The 19,122-nt window shown below is 45.9% G+C and overlaps 1 pseudogene; it reads left to right on the forward strand.

Moving 5' to 3' along the window:
• Positions 1-3,535: 3,535 nt before the first annotated feature.
• Positions 3,536-6,991, forward strand: LOC126530410 (uncharacterized; annotated as a pseudogene).
• Positions 6,992-19,122: the final 12,131 nt, after the last annotated feature.

A 19,122-nucleotide genomic window follows, 5' to 3' on the forward strand; every position in this document is an offset into this window, starting at 1 on the left:
TTGTTAACTAGCAGCACACCTATTTAAAGGTAGTCGTATTTTTTGTAGTTCTGAGTAGTGTTTTACTAGTCGCAGGTGTGACTGCAGATGTGCTGTCATTTAAACCGTTGTTACTCGTGTTGGTGTTAGGGTAATTATTGCAGTTAGGGTGGTTAGTATTGGTATGAGATTATAATATGTAGCAATGGTAAGGGTGCAGGAGTATTGTATTTTGGCAAGTTAGTTCATGATTTGAGCAGGAAAAATAGCACATTCAGATGAATGTGTGGAAGGGAAAACAATGATAATAAACAATTGTCAAGCACCAATAATTTTCTGAATGTACACACTACGTAGGATTGCTTGGACGATTATGCATGATTGGCATTTGGTTGTTGGGGCCGTTTACTGCCCCTTCCTAGCATATTGATGATGCACTGTTATTGCTGCTCAAATAGTAAGCAAGCAACAGACATTAGAGTGCTACATGAAAAATCTTGCATTATCACATTGGTCTCTCTGTTAGAGACACAGAACACTGCAAGTAATTCATGGCCATGATATTGTTGCGACAAAAACAATTGTGGCGTTTTACATGCCATAGCAGGAGACGGAAATTCGCATCATCTGGAGTTCTTTAACGTGCATAGCACCTAATGTTTAGCCGAACAATGGTAGCCAGCAGAGCGAGTACAAAAGAAAAAAGTTTACATATAGGAAGAAGACAGCATTGAGAATTTAATATACAAAAGTCTTGCATAACTGAAGGCACAAAAGCAGAAAGTTAAAATGGATCAAGGCGCAGTGCCATGACTAAACCATAATTTAAAACAATGCTGGAATTTAAAATAAAAGTACTCCATTTTGGGAATTAGCGCTACAAGAATAATTCATCTCTCTTTACACTCACAATAATGCTTTGGTTTGGGCTGTACACATAGAGAAAAGCCCGCTGGAGGTTTATGCACCTCAATTTGCGGGTAATAATTGTATGCCTTCCTTAGCTCAAGAATGTCGTTAATAAATGTAACGTAAGGCAGCTCACAAGTCCTTTGCTCGTAATGAGAAAGGGTGAATTTCTGTACTTGTATGTGCACTTAATTTAATCTATATGAGAACAGTTTCGCTACTGAGATTTGCAAGTCCGTCGGGGCTGCAGCACAGCCATGGTTCTGGTCGAACAATGAGACCCATCTAGAGGAGACAATGTGTGCAAGTTAACGCAGTAATATTAGAGCTAGCATATGTTTTCAATATATGCACTTGCTGAATGATAAAGTAATAAATGATCGAAACTCATCAAGAATGTCACCTGAACTATGGGTATACCAAGTTTTCGCTCCAGATTGCACCTAGCTGTGGCCTGTTTTGATTCCTGGAGAAAAATTTATTTAGATGTGCACGTGCGCATGTCCAACGGAATGGTGAAGAAGCGAGGCACAGCACCTTATTTCTAGTCTGCATTTTTTCTGCGTATCTATTGCACTATTTCGTTCCATTCAACTTGCACCAACTGTACCAGTTAAGTTCACAGCTGCAGTACATGTGCAATAAGATTTGCTTCCATTTTGTTATAAATTTTGTTATTGTCCAACTTCTGTAAAAAACATGCATGCAGTGCAACATTTTTGTGCTTAGTAGCCTTACCATAATGCATTGCAGCACTTATGTAACTGCTGTGCCTCCCCCGCAGGGGCGTCTGCGCAAGCAGGCGTTTGGTGCGGTTGCGACACCACATACCCGAGCACACGAGGGTTGGACCCTCCCGCGTGTAGCCGTGCTCGGCTTAGCCGTGTCTGGGGAAAAGGGGATCCTGGGGGTTGAGCCGATGCTGGGTGTTTGGACCTTTAAGGCCCCCCGGCGGAGGCAACACACCTCTTCGGCCTCGGCTTCACATAGACGGCACCTCCAGACTGACCCACCTGGAGGAAATCGGCAGTCGCCTTTTCCTGTCCTCCTCTCCAATCTTCGTCTTTCTCTCCCACTTTTAGACCTTTCCTGTCTTCACTTCTTATTACTTCCGTATTTCCTGGCGGCAAGGGTTAACCGTGTGTAATGTATCCTGCCTTGGGTATATATATATTAGGTTATAGCGGCGATGCATGGCTGGCGTCTGCAGGTATTCTTCCAACCTTGTAGCGTCCCCTTGTTGGGCTCAGTGGTGGGTGGCCACCATCACCGCCAAATTTCCCTGCTCTATATGGCAAATAACTTTCCTCCGCTACTTGATCGGTCCCTGAAGATGAAACATTCACTTTGTTCATGCAGCCAAAACAATCTTTTCCAAAGTACCACGTTGTGCATAGTCAGAACGATAAGAAAACAGTCAGAATGATCTCACTATTTGTTGTAGCGAAATCTCTCATTGAAGCAATTGGCCCAGTAACGAAGATGGGAAGTGGCGATCTTCTTCTCGAACTCCGCGACAAAGTGCAGTATGACAAACTGTCGAAAGTTGTAGCATTTGGGGAAATTCCCGTCTCCGTGGGCCCACACAGATCAATGAACACAGTGCGCGGGGTCGTCTCAGAAGATAACCTCCTCGAACTGAGCGAAAGCGAACTGCTTGAAGGATGGCAAGACCAGAACGTAGTCAAAGTTCAAAGAATAACATTGAGGCCAGAGGACAAGCAAATACCTACCAAACACATAATCATTACTTTCGGAACCTGCAACCTACCTGAGACAATAGAAACAGGTTACTGTAAGCTTCGCGTGAGACCGTATATCCCAAATCCGCGTCTATGCTTCAAGTGTCAGCGCTTTGGGCATGGGTCGCAGAACTGCAGAGGACGTGCTACTTGTGCAAAGTGTAGTTCTTCTGAACACGCTTTTGACATCTGTACATCAACAAACCACTGTGCCAACTGTGAAGGAGACCACCACCCCGCCTACTCGCGATCGTGCCCTACTTGAAAAAAGGAGAAACAAATCATAGAACTGAAAGTAAAACTCAACCTATCATTTCCAGAGGCACGTAAGCGTTTCGCTCTCCAAAATCAGTCCAGTCCTTCCTACGCCGATGTGGCGCGCCGGGGGGCAGCGCTACGTCTTCAGGCGGCCGTGAAAGTCACACGGAGTGTGACGGCGGTTACGCCATCAGCCCCCCTGGCAGGAGCAGCCACGGCTCTTCCGCCCCCTACCACGAAGGGCCAGCAGACCTCCGAGCCTGCCGGTCCCCGGGCCACTGCTCGTGCAGACAGGCCCACAAAACCCCCGCGCGTGCCCGCTGAGCGGGCGTCATCCAGAGCCCAGTGGTGGTCCAACTGCGCCATTTGCGCCATTTTGATACAATTCTACTTGTCTGCGCCTCGCTGCGCCCAACGAAGCGCAACTTGCGCCGGAGCGCCACCTTTGCCTTGCTAACACAACCACAACACAACCGTAGAACGCGTATAGCGTCTATTTGTTCTTGGTCTGGCAACCAGCCCCAGGCACGCCGATCGGCTTGTTTGTCAGGCTATGGCTTGTTGCTTGTCTATCATTTTCCCGGGCATTCGTCCAGCATATAGGAACGGGAAATCGCCTTCCGACACACGGCCACACGGTTTGAAGAATGAGCAAACGTAAGTATGGTCACTTCATTAGGCGCTGCGTTGTTATCGCGGAAGCTGTTATCGCAAAGTTTAAACGAGATTACGTTGCAGCGGCCCAAACAAGTTGTCGGTGAATCGCATCGTGCAAACGCGTACGTACTACCGTGTTGGTACTTAAGCGACAGCGAAGCAAACGTCTTGAAACGACATAGTCTGCGCCATATATAGCGTGAAGTAGTAGTATTATAATACAATGTATTCGGCGATACTTTCACGGTATTAGCACCGGGCAGGTCGGCATCTGCGAGCGAAAACATTTCCGGTCTTGTTCTCTCGTAGCCGCTGATCGCTCGACAGCGCCGATATCGTTGCTAGGCCTTTTCCGGTTCACTTCAAAGCTCAAGCTTACGGCGCTTCGGAATTAGTCACCGACGCTCACTAGCCGCAATATTTTTTTTATCGTCGCTCATCGCATTAATTCTATACAAAGAAGAAAATACGCTTATATAGGCGGAGCCGTCGGCTGCGATGCGAGCACAGGCCGGGTCGCCTGCCGTCGGTAGCCGTGTACTCAGCTGAGCTCGAGAAGTATCGGAGCTCTCGTCCCTGTTTAGCGTTTGACATTGGATATCGTTTTTCATAAAAAGTACAATTTAGGCATCGCTTTATCTAACGGAAGTTATTTTGCTTGAAAGAAGCTGCAGCCGATATTTGCGTTCCCGGCGGCGGAGGCGCGCAAATTCGCGGTAGTCTAGAGTTACTCTGTAGGCTCACTTATACAGTAACTGTACGGTTGTCGATTGGCCCGCCGTTTGTGCGGTGCGCCGGCCGAACTTTGAACACCTCTCGCGCGGCAGACGTCTACGGCACTTAAGACTGGTTCTCCATTACGGCGTTTGCCGCTAGCGTGTGCGTTAGTTTCAGACTACAGTACGACGTCAGCTTTTGTAGATCGCGTACTAGCGGAAGGGTTAATAGTCTTACGACGGCGTGTTGCTTTTGCTGCGCAAGAATTAATATGACGTTCAAGAGTAAAGAATGTTCAAGTGTAAGGAAAGAGTATTCACATAACTTACTTTTTAGCTTGGTGTACTGGGAAAGAATGTCGCCAGTGCGATTATTGGGAAAGATGATTTTTCGTTATTACAGCTGATGGTGTCCCAATTCTCATTTCTAGAAAAAAAGTTGACTGGTGTATTTTCTTGTTCTTTCTAGGGCGAAGTACCAAGTTCAAGGAGTCTGTGCTCAATGAAATTGACAGCAATAATGACCCCATTCATCTTTGGTGCAAACGTGGAGTTGAAGACACACAAGCACTCTGTGTTGTCTGCAATTGCACTATTGATTGCTCACAACATCGTATTGCTGCAGTAAAACGTCATGCGACAATGAAGAAGCACATCCATGCGACTGCAAAATACAGACAAAAATGGAAACCTCCAGCCACCTAAATTGGTGCAAGCGGCTTTGAACTTTTCACCGAGAGCATCTAGCACCTCTCTACAAGATCAAGTTTGCAAGGCCGAAGCAATTTTTGCCATGTCTATCACAACCAAGCGCATCCCATTTTCATGGGGCGACACCGCAACAGAAATCTACCACACGATGTTTCCAGACAGCAGTGTTGCCAAGGGTTTCAAATGTGGCAGGTCGAAGCTGTCACGCATTGTGTCTGATGGACTAGGACCATATTTCAAGTCAAAAGTGGTGGATGAACTATGTCATCCGGGTGTTTTCTATTCTATCATGGTGGATGGAACTCCAAAACCTGACCAGCGAGTGCAGCAACTTGATGTACTTGTAAGGTTTTTCTCTGAAGCAGAACAGCATGTTGTCGTGGAACATGTCCAGTCATATAATCTTGGACGGGCCACCGCTGAGATCATTGTCGGCTGTGTAGAAGATGCACTTGTTGAGCTGCCATGACAGGGCATCATTTGTTTCTTTAGTGACGATCCTAACGTTATGAAGAGTCAGAAGAAAGCTAGAACAGCATCTGACATCAAGCATTGCCGATGTGGGTCACTGCAGCTTACACAAATTCTACAATGCTCTTGCAAAGGGCTTAGATGCTTTTGGATCTGATGTAGAAGTGGTAAGAAATGTTTACCAATACTTCAAATCTGCTGTCCGTTCAAGCTATTCTAGGTATTCCATCGCATGTGTTTTTGCGACATATGTCGAACAGGTGGCTCACTTTACAAGAATCACTGTGCCGTATTCAGGAGCAGTTTGATGCCATTAAGGACTACTTTGAAAAAGCAAACAAGACTGGCCAGCGGTCTGCCACCCAAAATCTTCATAAGAAACTGGCTGCGGCATTCTCGCAGACACCACTCTATGCTAAGATACTATTCCTGAAGAACTGTGCTGAGCTATTCACTGGCTTCCAGAAGCTGTTTAAGAAACAAGAACCACTTTTGCACATTCTTCATGCGGAATTGTTGCGATTAGTTCAGCGAGTTCTTGGCCGCTTCTTACGCAGTGACGCCTGCCAGGGCAAGACAGTTGATGATCTGAAGAGCCTTAACCTGCAAGACTCCACATTGTGGAAGACAAAACCCGAGTTGGGTATGGATACAGATGACGCAATGCGGACCTGGGACATCCCTGAAAGAAAGCGCTTGCGACTTGGGGCCCGCGCTTTTTACATAGCGTGCTCACAAGACTTACTGCAAAAGCTACCTCTTGAAAACAAACTGCTGCAACATGCAAGCAATCTTAGCTTGCACTTCACAGATGCAGACTCGGAAGTCCGCTCACTGCGATACCTTGCTTCACAATTGCCACAAGTGCTACAGCTGAATGAAGTATCTTCATTAATTGACGAATGGTACATGCTCACATGCGATCCACTGAACAGCAGCGAAGTTGCAGCGCCTGAAAGGATTGACAGCTCATGGGCTAAAATATTTCAACGGAAATCAGCTGCTGGTGAGCAAAAGTACCCACTGCTTGCAAAACTCGTGAAAGCCCTCCTGTCTCTCCCCCATGGCAATGCAGATTGCGAGAGAGCGTTCAGTATAAATAAGCGTCTGCTTGAGGGCCGTGCCTCTTTGTCTGTTAATAGCCTGAATGGACTACGGCAGGTTAAGACATATTTGCAAAGGTACAACGGGGATGCCACCAAAGTACCCCTGTCACCTAAGCTGGTCCGATGTGTAAAGAAGGCAAGGACATGTTATGCAGATATGCTTGAAAAGGAAAGCGAAGATACGGAGGTGACGAAGCCTGCAACCACACAGACCCAGCCCAATGCCATTACTTCGGAACAACTGAAAAGGGGCTTAAATGAAAAGGCTGAATCATGCCATGCATTGCTTAAACGTGCAGAAGAGACAATCTCTACTGGCTTGGCTCTCATGAGCATGGAGCAGATTCAAAATGGGCAGCAGTTGTTGGCTGAAGGGAATGAGAGTCTGGCTGCTGCACTTCTCGAGCTGAAAAAAAAAGTAGCAAAAGGCACTGACGGATAGAACTTTACATGTTTTCATTGTGGAATATGAGTGGGTTAAATGCAAAAAAATCATTCAAGTTTTAAAGCTTATTTTGCAGTGTAAACAAGACATACTCAAATGGTGCATGTAGGCACGTCTAAATAGCGAAATTATTCATAGTGTTGATACAGCTGTGTATGTCTAGTCATTCTCTTATGGCCGACAGCACAAAATTGTGCTTTGGCATTTCTAGTGACTTTTGTACTATGTTTTATTGCATAAAACTGTTCTCTAGTACTGTTTAAAAGTGCTACTTAAAAAGGCAGATAAAGTCTGTCTGCAACATACCATGGTTTATTTGCTGGAGGCACACGAGCTAAATGGCTGCGCTGCGTCGTTCTTGCTTGCGTCTATTTACTCTACAGAAATACTGAACAATTGTGCAGTAGTAATAAGCTGCACCAAATGTCATGCATTTGCTTTTCTCCTGCTCCAACTGATCCAAAACGCACAATTTTGTGCTACAGAACTGTTACAAAATGCTAATGTGGCTGCTCCTAAATTGCTACAAACCAGCCTTTTTCCTGCTCAAAAGTTGCTCCAAATCTGAGATTGGCTGGACCATCACTGAGAGCTTCTGACGAGGCGATGGATGTAACAATAACTTCTCCGGCGTCTCAGACGCCGAAGTAACGGTGTTGCTCCCTGGAGCGCGCCAACAAAAAATAAATACCCCGCATCAAGGGGCCTGGAAAGGTCCCTTGAGCCAACCTAAGTGATATCTCTTGACACACAGCACATAAACACAAACAATATGGATACACAAATATTACACTGGGACGTGCGAGGTTTGATCCACAGCCTCTACGATGTCAAAGAACTCTTACACAAATACAATCCAAAGGTGCTGTGTGTTCAGGAGACACATCTTAAATCTAGGCAAATAAGCTTTCTTAGGCAATGCGCTATTTTCCAGAAAGACCGAGATGATGCTGTTGCATCGTCCGGCGGGGTAGCAATTATAGTCGACAGAGGCGTCGACAGAAGCGTCGCTTGTCAGCAACTGCAACTCCAAACTCCTCTTGAGGCAGTCGCTATCGAAGCAGTTCTATTCAATAAACTAGTTACCATCACGTCTGTATACATCCCCCCCAAGTTATCAACTCTCTAGCACAACATTTCAAAGCTTTATTGATGAGCTGCGCCACCCTTACATAGTCGTCGGTGATTTAAACGCGCATAGCACACTGTGGGGCGACTCACGCTGTGATGCGAGAGGACGGCTTATAGAAAACATCCTATTCACTTCAGGTTCCTGCTTAACAAGAAAAAGCCAACATTTTACAGATCTACACATAAAACATTTTCTTCGATAGCCCTAAGCATACCGTCTCCCCGCAGGGGCGTTTGCGTCAGCAGGCGTTTAGTGTGTTGCGACACCACGTACCCGAGCACATGAGGGTTGTACCCTCCGGCGTGTAGCCGTGCGCGGCTTAGCCGTGTCCGGGGAATGAGGGATCCTGGGGGTTGAGCCGATGCCGGGTGTTCGGACCTTTAAGGCCCCCCGGCGGAGGCAACACACCTCTTTGGCCTCTGCTTCACATAGACGCCACCCCCGGACTGACCCACCCGGGGGAAATCGGTAGTTGCCTTTTCCTGTCTTTCTCTCCCTCCAATCTTCGTCTTTCTCTCACTTTCCATCTTTCCTGTGTTCTCCTAGCTTCCGTTTACTTCCAATTTTTCCAGGCAGCAAGGGTTAACCTTGTGTGAATAGCCAACCTAGGTTATTTCATATTTGGTTATAGTAGTAATGTACAGCTGGCGTCTGCAGGCCGTGTTTCACACGCCCTGCAGTTTCCCCTTGTAGGACTCGACGGTGGGTGGCTGGCGTTGCTGCCGAAATTACAATCTTTTATGGCTACTTCCTTTCCACCACTACCTGATCGCTCCCTGAAGAGGGGGCGCACCGATGATGTCTTAGAGTTTTTTGCCCGTCAAAAAGAAACATTTCCTCGCTTCCATGTCGTCCACTCCGAAACACCAAACAAAGCCGTGCAAACACTCTCACCATTCCTCGTGTCCAAGTCTCTGACCCAAGTTTTTGGTACAGGTTACAAAGCCTCCAGAATGGCAAGCGGTGATCTCCTCTTGGAGCTCCGCAACCTGAAGCAATATGAAAAGCTACCCAATCTAGTATCATTTGGCGACACCAAATTAACAGTAACTCCGCATCGTACTATGAATACAACCCGTGGCGTAGTCTCCCATGATGATCTCTTGGAGCTAACCGAGGCTGAGCTCTTGGAGGGCTTCAGTGAGCAGAATGTCATCAACGTTAAGCGAATTAAGATGAGGCGGGATAACAAGGAAATACAGTCCAAACACCTGATACTTACTTTTGGCACAAGTCTTCTGCCCGAGTCCATCGAGGCCGGGCATATCAAGCTCCGTGTTCGCCCATATGTTCCAAATCCCCTGCGTTGCTTCAAATGCCAGCGTTTTGGTCACAGCTCACAGAGCTGCCGAGGCCCCCAAACCTGCGCTAAATGCAGTGCTAATGAGCACACGTCTGAATCTTGTGAAAACCCTCTCCACTGCGTAAACTGTGAAGGCGAGCACGCTGCATACTCGCGGTCGTGCCCATTTTGGAAGAAAGAAAAGGAAATCGTTACAATTAAAGTAAAAGAAAACATAAGTTTCAAAGAGGCACGAAGGCGGGTATCCTTACTGCCAAAGCACACCTTTGCCAACGTGGCGCGTCAGGGGGCAGCGCCACAACGGTCTCCGGCGGCTAACCGTCCCACACCCGGTGAGGCGGCAGTGACGCCATCCACCCCCCCTGACGGCTGCAGCTAACGCTCCTACGCCAACACAACAGACGGGGCCATTGACCCCGAACGTGGGCGCAGCCGAGGCTGCCCCAACCTCCCCGGCCACTTCCAGCGCTGGCAACAGCCGGCGCAGTCAAATCCCTCAGGGAGCCCCATCGACCTCCGGGCTGGTGGGCGCAGGGGTCTTGCCTTCCAAGGCGGGACCCTCTCTGGTAACCTCTCGCTCTCAAGAGCACGTGTCCGGAGCCTCACTAGAGGCAATGGACACTACACCTGTCCTGAAGGCGCACCAAACGCCTAAGGAGCGGCGAGGCTCCCTCGAACGCTCGAGAAAGGGCAAGACTCCGGTTACAGGGCCTCGAAAGAGCTCTGTAATATAATCTCTGAAATCTCTCTAATTAATACCTGTTTCCGTACACACAGCACTTCATTGTTTCCAATATGGGTACACAGATAATTCAATGGAACGTCAGAGGTCTCCTTAGAAACCTTGATGATGTTCAAGAACTAATCCACAAACACAATCCAAAAGTGCTGTGTTTACAGGAAACACACTTAAAAAACAAACACACAAACTTTCTCCAACAGTATATAACTTTTCGCAAAGATCGTGATGATGCCATCGCATCATCAGGCGGTGTTGCCATTGTCACTCATAGAAGTATAGCGTGTCAACCTTTACAACTACAAACGCCCCTTGAAGCAGTGGCGGTTCGAGTTCTCCTACTAAACAAACTCATCACCATTTGCTCGCTTTACATACCTCCGCATTACCAACTAAACAAACATGAATTTCAGTCCATGATAGATCAATTACCAGAACCTTATGTTGTTCTTGGCGATTTCAATGCGCACAGCAGCCTCGTATCGATGCGCGAGGTCGTCTCGTTGAACAATTCCTTTTTTCGTCCGGTGCGTGTCTGCTGAATAAGAAGACACCCACATATTATTCTCTCGCAAACAGAACATTTTCTTCAATAGACCTCAGCCTAGTCTCCCCTTGTATACTGCCTGAACTCGAATGGGAAGTCACCAACAATCCTTACGGGAGCGACCACTTCCCCATACTGCTAAAAACACATAAAGAAAAAGAATGTCTACCACAGGCTCCTAGGTGGAAGATCGATACAGCTGACTGGGAGAAGTTCCGAAACATAACTAGTATTTCGTGGAATGACATGTCTTCTTTAGGAATTGATCCTGCTGTGCAGTATCTCACAGCCTTCATTATAGATGTTGCATTAAATGCATATCAGAAGTAAATGGCTTGGCATGTAAACGGCGGGTCCCATGGTGGAACGACGATTGTAGGATCGCTCGTAAGAAACAAAACAAAGAGTGGGGGTTGCTACGAGCTTCACCCACTGCAGAGAATCTAATCAACTTTAAGCAAGTAAAATCCCAAGGCAGGAGAACCCGCCGACAGGCCAGAAGAGAAAGCTGGCAGAAGTATTTATCGAGCATTAACTCGTTTACAGACGAGGCCAAAGTCTGGAACAGGGTAAATAGAATTAGAGGGCGACAAACATATTCACTCCCTCTGGTAAATACACAGGGCGATAGACTGCAAGATCAGGCAGACTCACTTGCGGAGCACTTTCAGAGCGTGTCAAGTTCAAACAATTATTCGCAATCTTTTCTCATACATAAACAAATAGAAGAACGTAAGCCATTAACAAGAAAAAGTCGAGAGAATGAGCCTTACAACCGTCCTTTCAGTATTGCCGAATTGAGAGCTGCCTTGAGCGAATGCAAGAGCTCCGCACCAGGATCTGATAGAATCATGTACGAAATGCTGAAAAACTTACACAATGACCCGCAAGTTACACTACTTACACTTTTTAACACTATCTGGGACGCAGGGTACCTTCCGACCGCATGGAAACAAGCCATTGTGGTCCATGTTTTAAAACAAGGCAAAGATCCTTCCTCAGTGGCAAGCTACCGCCCGATAGCCCTCACAAGTTGCATGTGTAAGGTATTTGAAAAAATGATAAATCGGCGACTGATCCATTTCCTTGAAGAGAACAAAATGCTTGATCCCTATCAGTGTGGCTTCCGAGAAGGGCGCTCCACAACCGACCATCTTGTACGTATTGAAGGAAATATCCGGGACGCATTTATACATAAACAGTTCTTCCTCTCGATATTTCTCTTTCTGGAAAAGGCGTATGACACAACGTGGCGATACGGGATCTTGCAAGACTTATCGGAAATGGGCATTCATGGTAATATGCTAAACGTAATAAAACGGTACTTGTCTAATCGCACTTTCCGGGTAAAAGTTGGCAATGTCCTGTTACGTCCTTTTACACAAGAAACTGGTGTACCTCAGGGAGGCGCGCTCAGTTGCACACTTTTTATTGTTAAGATGACAACGCTTCGTGCTTCCTTACCACCGGCCATTTTGTATTCCGTCTTTGTGGACGACATTCACATAGGCTTCAAATCCTGTAACCTCGCAGTATGCGAGAGACAGGTACAACATGGTTTGAACAAGGTGTCAGGGTGGGCAGAGAAAAATGGTTTTAAAATCAATCCTCAAAAGAGTTCTTGTGTGCTGTTTACAAGGAAGAGAGGCCTGGTTCCGGATCCTTGCTTAGAAATGTGTGGACAACAGATACCTGTAAACAAAGAGCACAAATTTCTAAGTGTTATACTCGACAATAGACTCACTTTCTTCCCACATATCAAACATCTTAAAGAAAAGTGTCTGAAAACATTGAACCTATTGAAACTTCTATCGCAGACTACGTGGGGTAGTGACAGGAAGTGCTTAATAAATCTCTATAAGGGTCTGATTCGCTCACGATTAGATTACGGTGCCGTGGTATACAACTCTGCCGCCCCGAGCGCGCTGAAGATGTTAGACCCTGTTCACCACCTAGGTATCCGCTTGGCCACGGGCGCTTTCAGAATAAGCCCAATTGCAAGCCTATATGCCCAATCAAATGAGTGGTCACTCCGACTGCAGAGATCGTACATCAGCTTTACATATTTCCTTAAAGTACGTTCTAATCTAGAACATCCATGTTTTGGCATCGTTACCGATATGACGTGCGCTACACTTTTCAGCAGTCGCCCCTCTATAAGGCAGCCTTTCTCGCTGCGTGTGAAAGAGCTTAGCGATGAAATGCATGTCCCTCTCCACGAGCATCGCTTAATCCACCTAACCAAGCTCTTACCTCCTTGGGAGTGGCAGGTGATACAATGTGACATATCCTTTATAAAAGTTACAAAGCACGCTCCTGAGGCAGAAATCCGGATGCATTTCCTAGAACTACAGTAGAAGCACTCCTGCGCAGAGTTCTACACAGACGCGTCGAAATCAAATGCCGGGGTATCCTATGCAGCCGTCGGCCCATCGTTTTCGGAATCCGATGTACTGCATCCGGAAACAAGTATCTTTACGGCCGAGGCCTACGCATTACTTTCTGCTGTGAAGCATATAAGAAAATCAAAACTTCCAAAAGCAGCGATCTATACTGACTCTCTAAGCGTCGTGAAAGCCTTAATGTCGCTCAGGAAACATAAAAATCCCGTGTTTAATGAACTATATTGGTCTTGTGCAAAGCGTACTCATCTAACCAGAATATCATAATATGCTGGGTCCCTGGCCATAGGGGAATCTAAGGTAACGTTCTGGCGGACGAGATGGCCACGTCAATCACATTGCAAGCTGTTAGCCCTACCGCTGCGGTGCCTGTCACAGATCTGAGGCCTTTCTTGCGAAGGAGATTGCGAGACCACTGGCAACGCATGTGGGACGCGGAAACGGATAATAAGCTCCACCTGATAAAACCACAGTTAGGATTCTGGCCCTCTACTACAAGATCGCGCCGAACAGATGTCCTATTCTGTCGTCTCAGAATAGGACACACGTTTGGCACCCATAATTTTCTACTCCCCGGAAGTGAGCCTCCAACCTGTGGTAGATGCGGGGAGAGGCTGACCGTACTCCATGTCCTCCTAGAGTGTCGGGAAGCCGAATCTGAGAGAAAGAGACATTTTTTCATTAGCATACCGACAGCACATTCCTCTTCATCCTGCAATGATTCTTGGTCCAGAACCGCTTTTTAATACAGACACAGTGCTACGTTTTCTTAGAGATGTCGTCTTACATGTTATTAGTCCCATGAATTCGTAGCGCCTCCTCTCTCGAGAGGATGCCACTGCGACAATTGTTTTGCATAGCACATGCCTCCAGGCCCTTGTGTTTCAAGGGCTCTAAGGAGGCAGTAGTGCTCTGGCATTTCTCATAATCTGATATAATTTACCTATCGTATCATTCTATTTAAATGCATCGAAATGTTCATAGTACAAGTCATACATCATCGCCATAATTTTATCATACAGATTTTACGCACTTTAGAGCGTATATTTTTAAGGCCTCTTTACAGCCACCTCACACAAACTTCATGGTAATCATAATTACAGTGCAAACTCATTAGCACAGACATGGCGCTCTTTGGCCATACCTGGCCTTTGCGCCACAAAACCCCATCCATACATCATCATCATAAGCATAGCGTCTAGTACAATTGTGCCATATCTCCAGTGGGATGTCAGTGATCACTTCCCCATCGTCCTAAACCTTAAAAAACAAAGCGAGTGTCCTGCATATGTTCCTCGATGGAAAGTTGATTCAGCCGACTGGACGAAGTTTCGCGAACTAACGCAGCTGCCCTGGAATAATATCTGTGAACTTAGCCTAGACGACGCAGTAGCATACATAACAGCGTTCATTATTGATGCTGCATCAGTATGTATCCCTCAAACAAAAGGGTCACCCTCGAAACGACGTATTCCATAGTGGAATGAGGAGTGTAGGGAAGCCAGGAAAAAGCAAAACAAGGCTTGGAATCTCCTCCGTAACTCACCAACCACAGAGAATCTAATTAATTTCAAGGCGATCAAGTCGCAAGGTAGGAGAACGCACCGCCGCGCTAAACGGCAAAGTTGGAAAAAACTACATAAGTAGCATCAATTCATATACAGACGAACGAAAAGCCTGTAACAGGGTTAACAAAATAAAAGGCCGCGAAACTCATCCCTTACCTTTATTAAATACACAAGGAGACACCCTGGAGGATCAGGCAGATTGTCTAGGAGCATATTTTGAGCACATTTCCAGTACATCTCATTACACAGATACATTCCTAAAATACCAGCGACTAGCAGAGCAGATGAATTTGGGTCGGAAAAGCACATCCAACGAAGTATACAATCGTCCATTTGGAATGGCTGAGTTCCAGGCCTCACTGAACTGTCGCAACAAGTCCGCTCTAGGAAGCGACAGGATAATGTATGAGATGATCAGACACTTACACCCCGAAACCCAAAAAACACTACTGTCACTCTTTAATTCCATGTTCTCTGCAGGCTACATTCCTTCTGTTTGGAAAGAAGCAATTGTAATCCCTATTCTCAAAGAGGGCAAGGACCCTTCCTCACCCAACAGTTATAGGCCCATAGCTCTGACAAGTTGTATATGCAAATTATTTGAGAAAATGATTAACCGTCGCCGTATCCATTTTCTTGAAAGCAACAAGATACTCAATCCCTTACAGTGCGGTTTTAGAGAGGGTAGATCCACAACAGATCACCTTGTCCGCATCGAGACAAATATCCGTGATGCCTTTGTCCACAAACAGTTTTTCCTGTCCGTATTTTTTTAGATATGGAGAAGGCATACGACACAACCTGGCGCTTTGGTATCCTCCGTGATCTGTCTGAAATGGGAGTTCGAGGCAACTTGCTATACATCATTCAGAGTTACCTCTCCAATCGCACGTTCCGTGTTAGAGTTGGTAACGTTCTGTTTCGTCCATTTACGCAAGAGGCTGGTGTTCCACAAGGAGGTGTGCTCAGCTGCACTCTTTTTATTGTCAAAATGAACTCGATCCAGACTGCCATACCACGCAGTATGTTTTATTCTGTATATGTAGATGACATCCAGATAGGTTTTAAATCATGTAATCTAAGTATCTCTGAGCGACATGTACAGCTTTGCATAAATAAATTGTCTAAGTGGGCGGACGAAAATGGTTTTAGGCTAAATCCGAAAGAAAGTACGCGCGTCCTGTTCTCTAATAAAAGAGGGATACTGGCGGACCCCGTAATCAATCTCAATGGAGAACGGTTATCTGTGAGCTGTGAACACAAATTCTTAGGGATTCTTCTAGACAGTAAGCTAACTTTTGTGCCACACCTCAAGTATCTTAAGGCAAAGTGCCTCAAGACTATGAATCTGCTGAAGCTGTTGTCACGCACAGCTTGGGGAAGCGACAGGAGATGCCTAATAAAGCTGTACAAAAGTCTAATATTAACACGCCTTGACTATGGGGCCATAGTCTATAATTCTGCTGGACCTAGTACTCTAAAAATGCTAGATCCTGTCCACCACTTAGGCATCCACCTTGCAACAGGCGCCTTTAGAACTAGTCCTGTGCAAAGCCTTTACGTCGAATCTAATGAATGGTCCCTATACTACCAAAGGACATATTTGTGTCTTTCGTATACCTTGAAGGTAAAAGCAACTGTGGATCATCCATGTCATTCAATTATTCACGACTCCTCCACGGCCAGGCTATTCCGTAACCGCCCAGTTGTCCGGCCTCCTCTGTCCCTCCGGTTGGAAGCACACTCAGAAAAAACAGGGGTCTCTCTTTTAGAGAATGTCTTAATGGCCCTTTCTCGGTTTCCACTGCCTTGGGAGTGGCAAACTATCCAATGTGACATCTCTTTCTTAGAATTATCGAAACAAGCACCTGAGGCTCACATACAGTCACATTTTATTGAACTTAAAGAGAAGTATTCCTGTGACGAATATTACACAGATGCTTCGAAGCCTCCTGCGGGTGTTGCTTACGCAGCTCTCGGACCCTCATTTTCAACATCAGGGCCACTAAACCCACACACCAGTATCTTTACGGCAGAAGCATACGGTATACTTTCGGCTATTAAACACATAAGGCGCAGAAATGTCGCTAAGGCTGTTGTCTGTACAGGCTCATTAAGTGTCGTGAGAGCCCTGATTAGCTTACGAAAGCATAAGAATCCCGTTTTGAATGAGCTGTATAGTTTGTTGTGCTCCGCATATATCTGCAACCAAGCGATTTTCCTATGCTAGGTACCTGGCCATAAAGGTATAAAAGGCAACGTAGCTGCTGACGAAAACTCTACGTCAGTGAGTTTTAGCGACACAGATGGAAATATCCCCATTCCTGCCACAGACCTAAAGCCCTTTCTGCGCCGTAAATTCAGAAAACATTGGCAAGCAGAGTGGGATACAGAAACATTGAATAAGTTACATATTATAAAACCAAGATTGCGGAATTGGATAAGTGACAAAACAGCACGGTACAAGGAAGTACTTCTTTGCCGACTTAGAATAGGACACACTTACAGTACTCACTCCTACCTCTTGACTGGCGGGGGTCCTTCTACTTGTAGTAGGTGCGGCGATAGCCTGACAGTCCTCCGTGTTCTTATCCAGTGCCCTGCAATAGAAACGGAGAGGAAAAAGTATTTCCCTTCTGCATATGGGGAAAATATACCTCTCCATTTTGCATTTTTTCTTAGTGACGAACCGCTTTTTAAACTGCAAATAGTCTTAGATTTTTTTAGCCGAAACCGACATTCTGAAAATCATTTAGCCAGGCAATTTTTAGCACGTGACTAACAGAAGCCGATCAATGAGTTAGCGGTAAGAGGGAAAACAGAGGAATTCCATATCAAGCTACAGAACAGGTATTTGGCTTTAACTCAGGAAGAGGACCTTAGTGTTGAAGCAATGAACTACAATCTTGTGGGCATCATTAAGGAGTGTGCAATAGAAGTCGGCGGTAACTCTGTTAGACAGGATACCAGTAAGCTGTCGCAGGAGACGAAAGATCTGATCAAGAAACGCCAATGTATGAAAGCCTCTAACCCTACAGCCAGAATAGAACTGGCAGAACTTTCGAAGTTAATCAACAAGCGTAAGACAGCTGACATAAGGAAGTATAATATGGATAGAATTGAACAAGCTCTCAGGAAAGGAGGAAGCCTAAAAGCAGAGAAGAAGAAACTAGGAATTGGCAAGAATCAGATGTATGCGTTAAGAGACAAAGCCGGCAATATCATTACTAATATGGATGAGATAGTTCAGGTGGCTGAGGAGTTCTATAGAGATTTATACAGTACGAGTGGAACCCACGATGATAATGGAAGAGAGAATAGTCTAGAGGAATTCAAAATCCCACAAGTAACGCCGGAAGAAGTAAGGAAAGCCTTGGGAGCTATGCAAAGGGGGAAGGCAGCTGGGGAGGATCAGGTAACAGCAGATTTGTTGAAGGACGGTGGGCAGATTGTTCTAGAAAAACTGGCCACCATGTATACACAATGCCTTATGACCTCGAGCGTACCGGAATCTTGGAAGAACGCTAACATAATCCTAATCCATAAGAAAGGGGACGCCAAAGACTTGAAAAATTATAGACCGATCAGCTTACTGTCCGTTGCCTACAAAGTATTTACTAAGGTAATTGCAAATAGAACCAGGAACACCTTAGACTTCCGTCAACCAAAGGACGAGGTAGGATTCCGTAAAGGCTACTCAACTATAGATCATATTCACACTATCAATCAGGTGATAGAGAAATGTGCGGAATATAACTAACCATTATATGTAGCTTTCATTGATTATGAGAAAGCGTTTGATTCAGTCGAAACCTCAGCAGTCATGGAGGCATTGCGGAATCGGGGTGTAGACGAGCCGTACGTAAAAATACTGAAAGATATCTATAGCGGCTCCACAGCCACCGTAGTCCTCCATAAAGCAAGCAACAAAGTCCCAATAAAGAAAGGCGTCAGGCAGGGAGATACGATCTCTCCAATGCTATTCACAGCGTGTTTACAGGAGGTATTCAGAGACCTGGATTGGGAAGAATTGGGGATAAGAGTAAATGGAGAATACCTTAGTAACTTGCGCTTCGCTGATGATATTGCCTTGCTTAGTAACTCAGGGGACCAACTGCAATGCATGCTCACTGACCTGGAGAGGCAGAGCAGAAGGGTGGGACTAAAAATTCATCTGCAGAAAACTAAAGTAATGTTTAACAGTCTCGGAAGGGAACAGCAGTTTACGATAGGTAGCGAGGCGCTGGAAGTGGTAAGGGAATATATCTACTTAGGACATGTAGTGACTGCTGATCCGGATCATGAGAGAAATAATCAGAAGAATAAGAATGGGCTGGGGTGCGTTTGGCAGGCATTCTGAGATCATGAACAGCAGGTTGCCATTATCCCTCAAGAGAAAAGTTTATAACAGCTGTGTCTTACCAGTACTCACGTACG

The sequence above is a fragment of the Dermacentor andersoni genome, chromosome 4 (genome assembly GCF_023375885.2).
Source record: "Dermacentor andersoni chromosome 4, qqDerAnde1_hic_scaffold, whole genome shotgun sequence".
NCBI classification, from domain to species: domain Eukaryota; kingdom Metazoa; phylum Arthropoda; class Arachnida; order Ixodida; family Ixodidae; genus Dermacentor; species Dermacentor andersoni.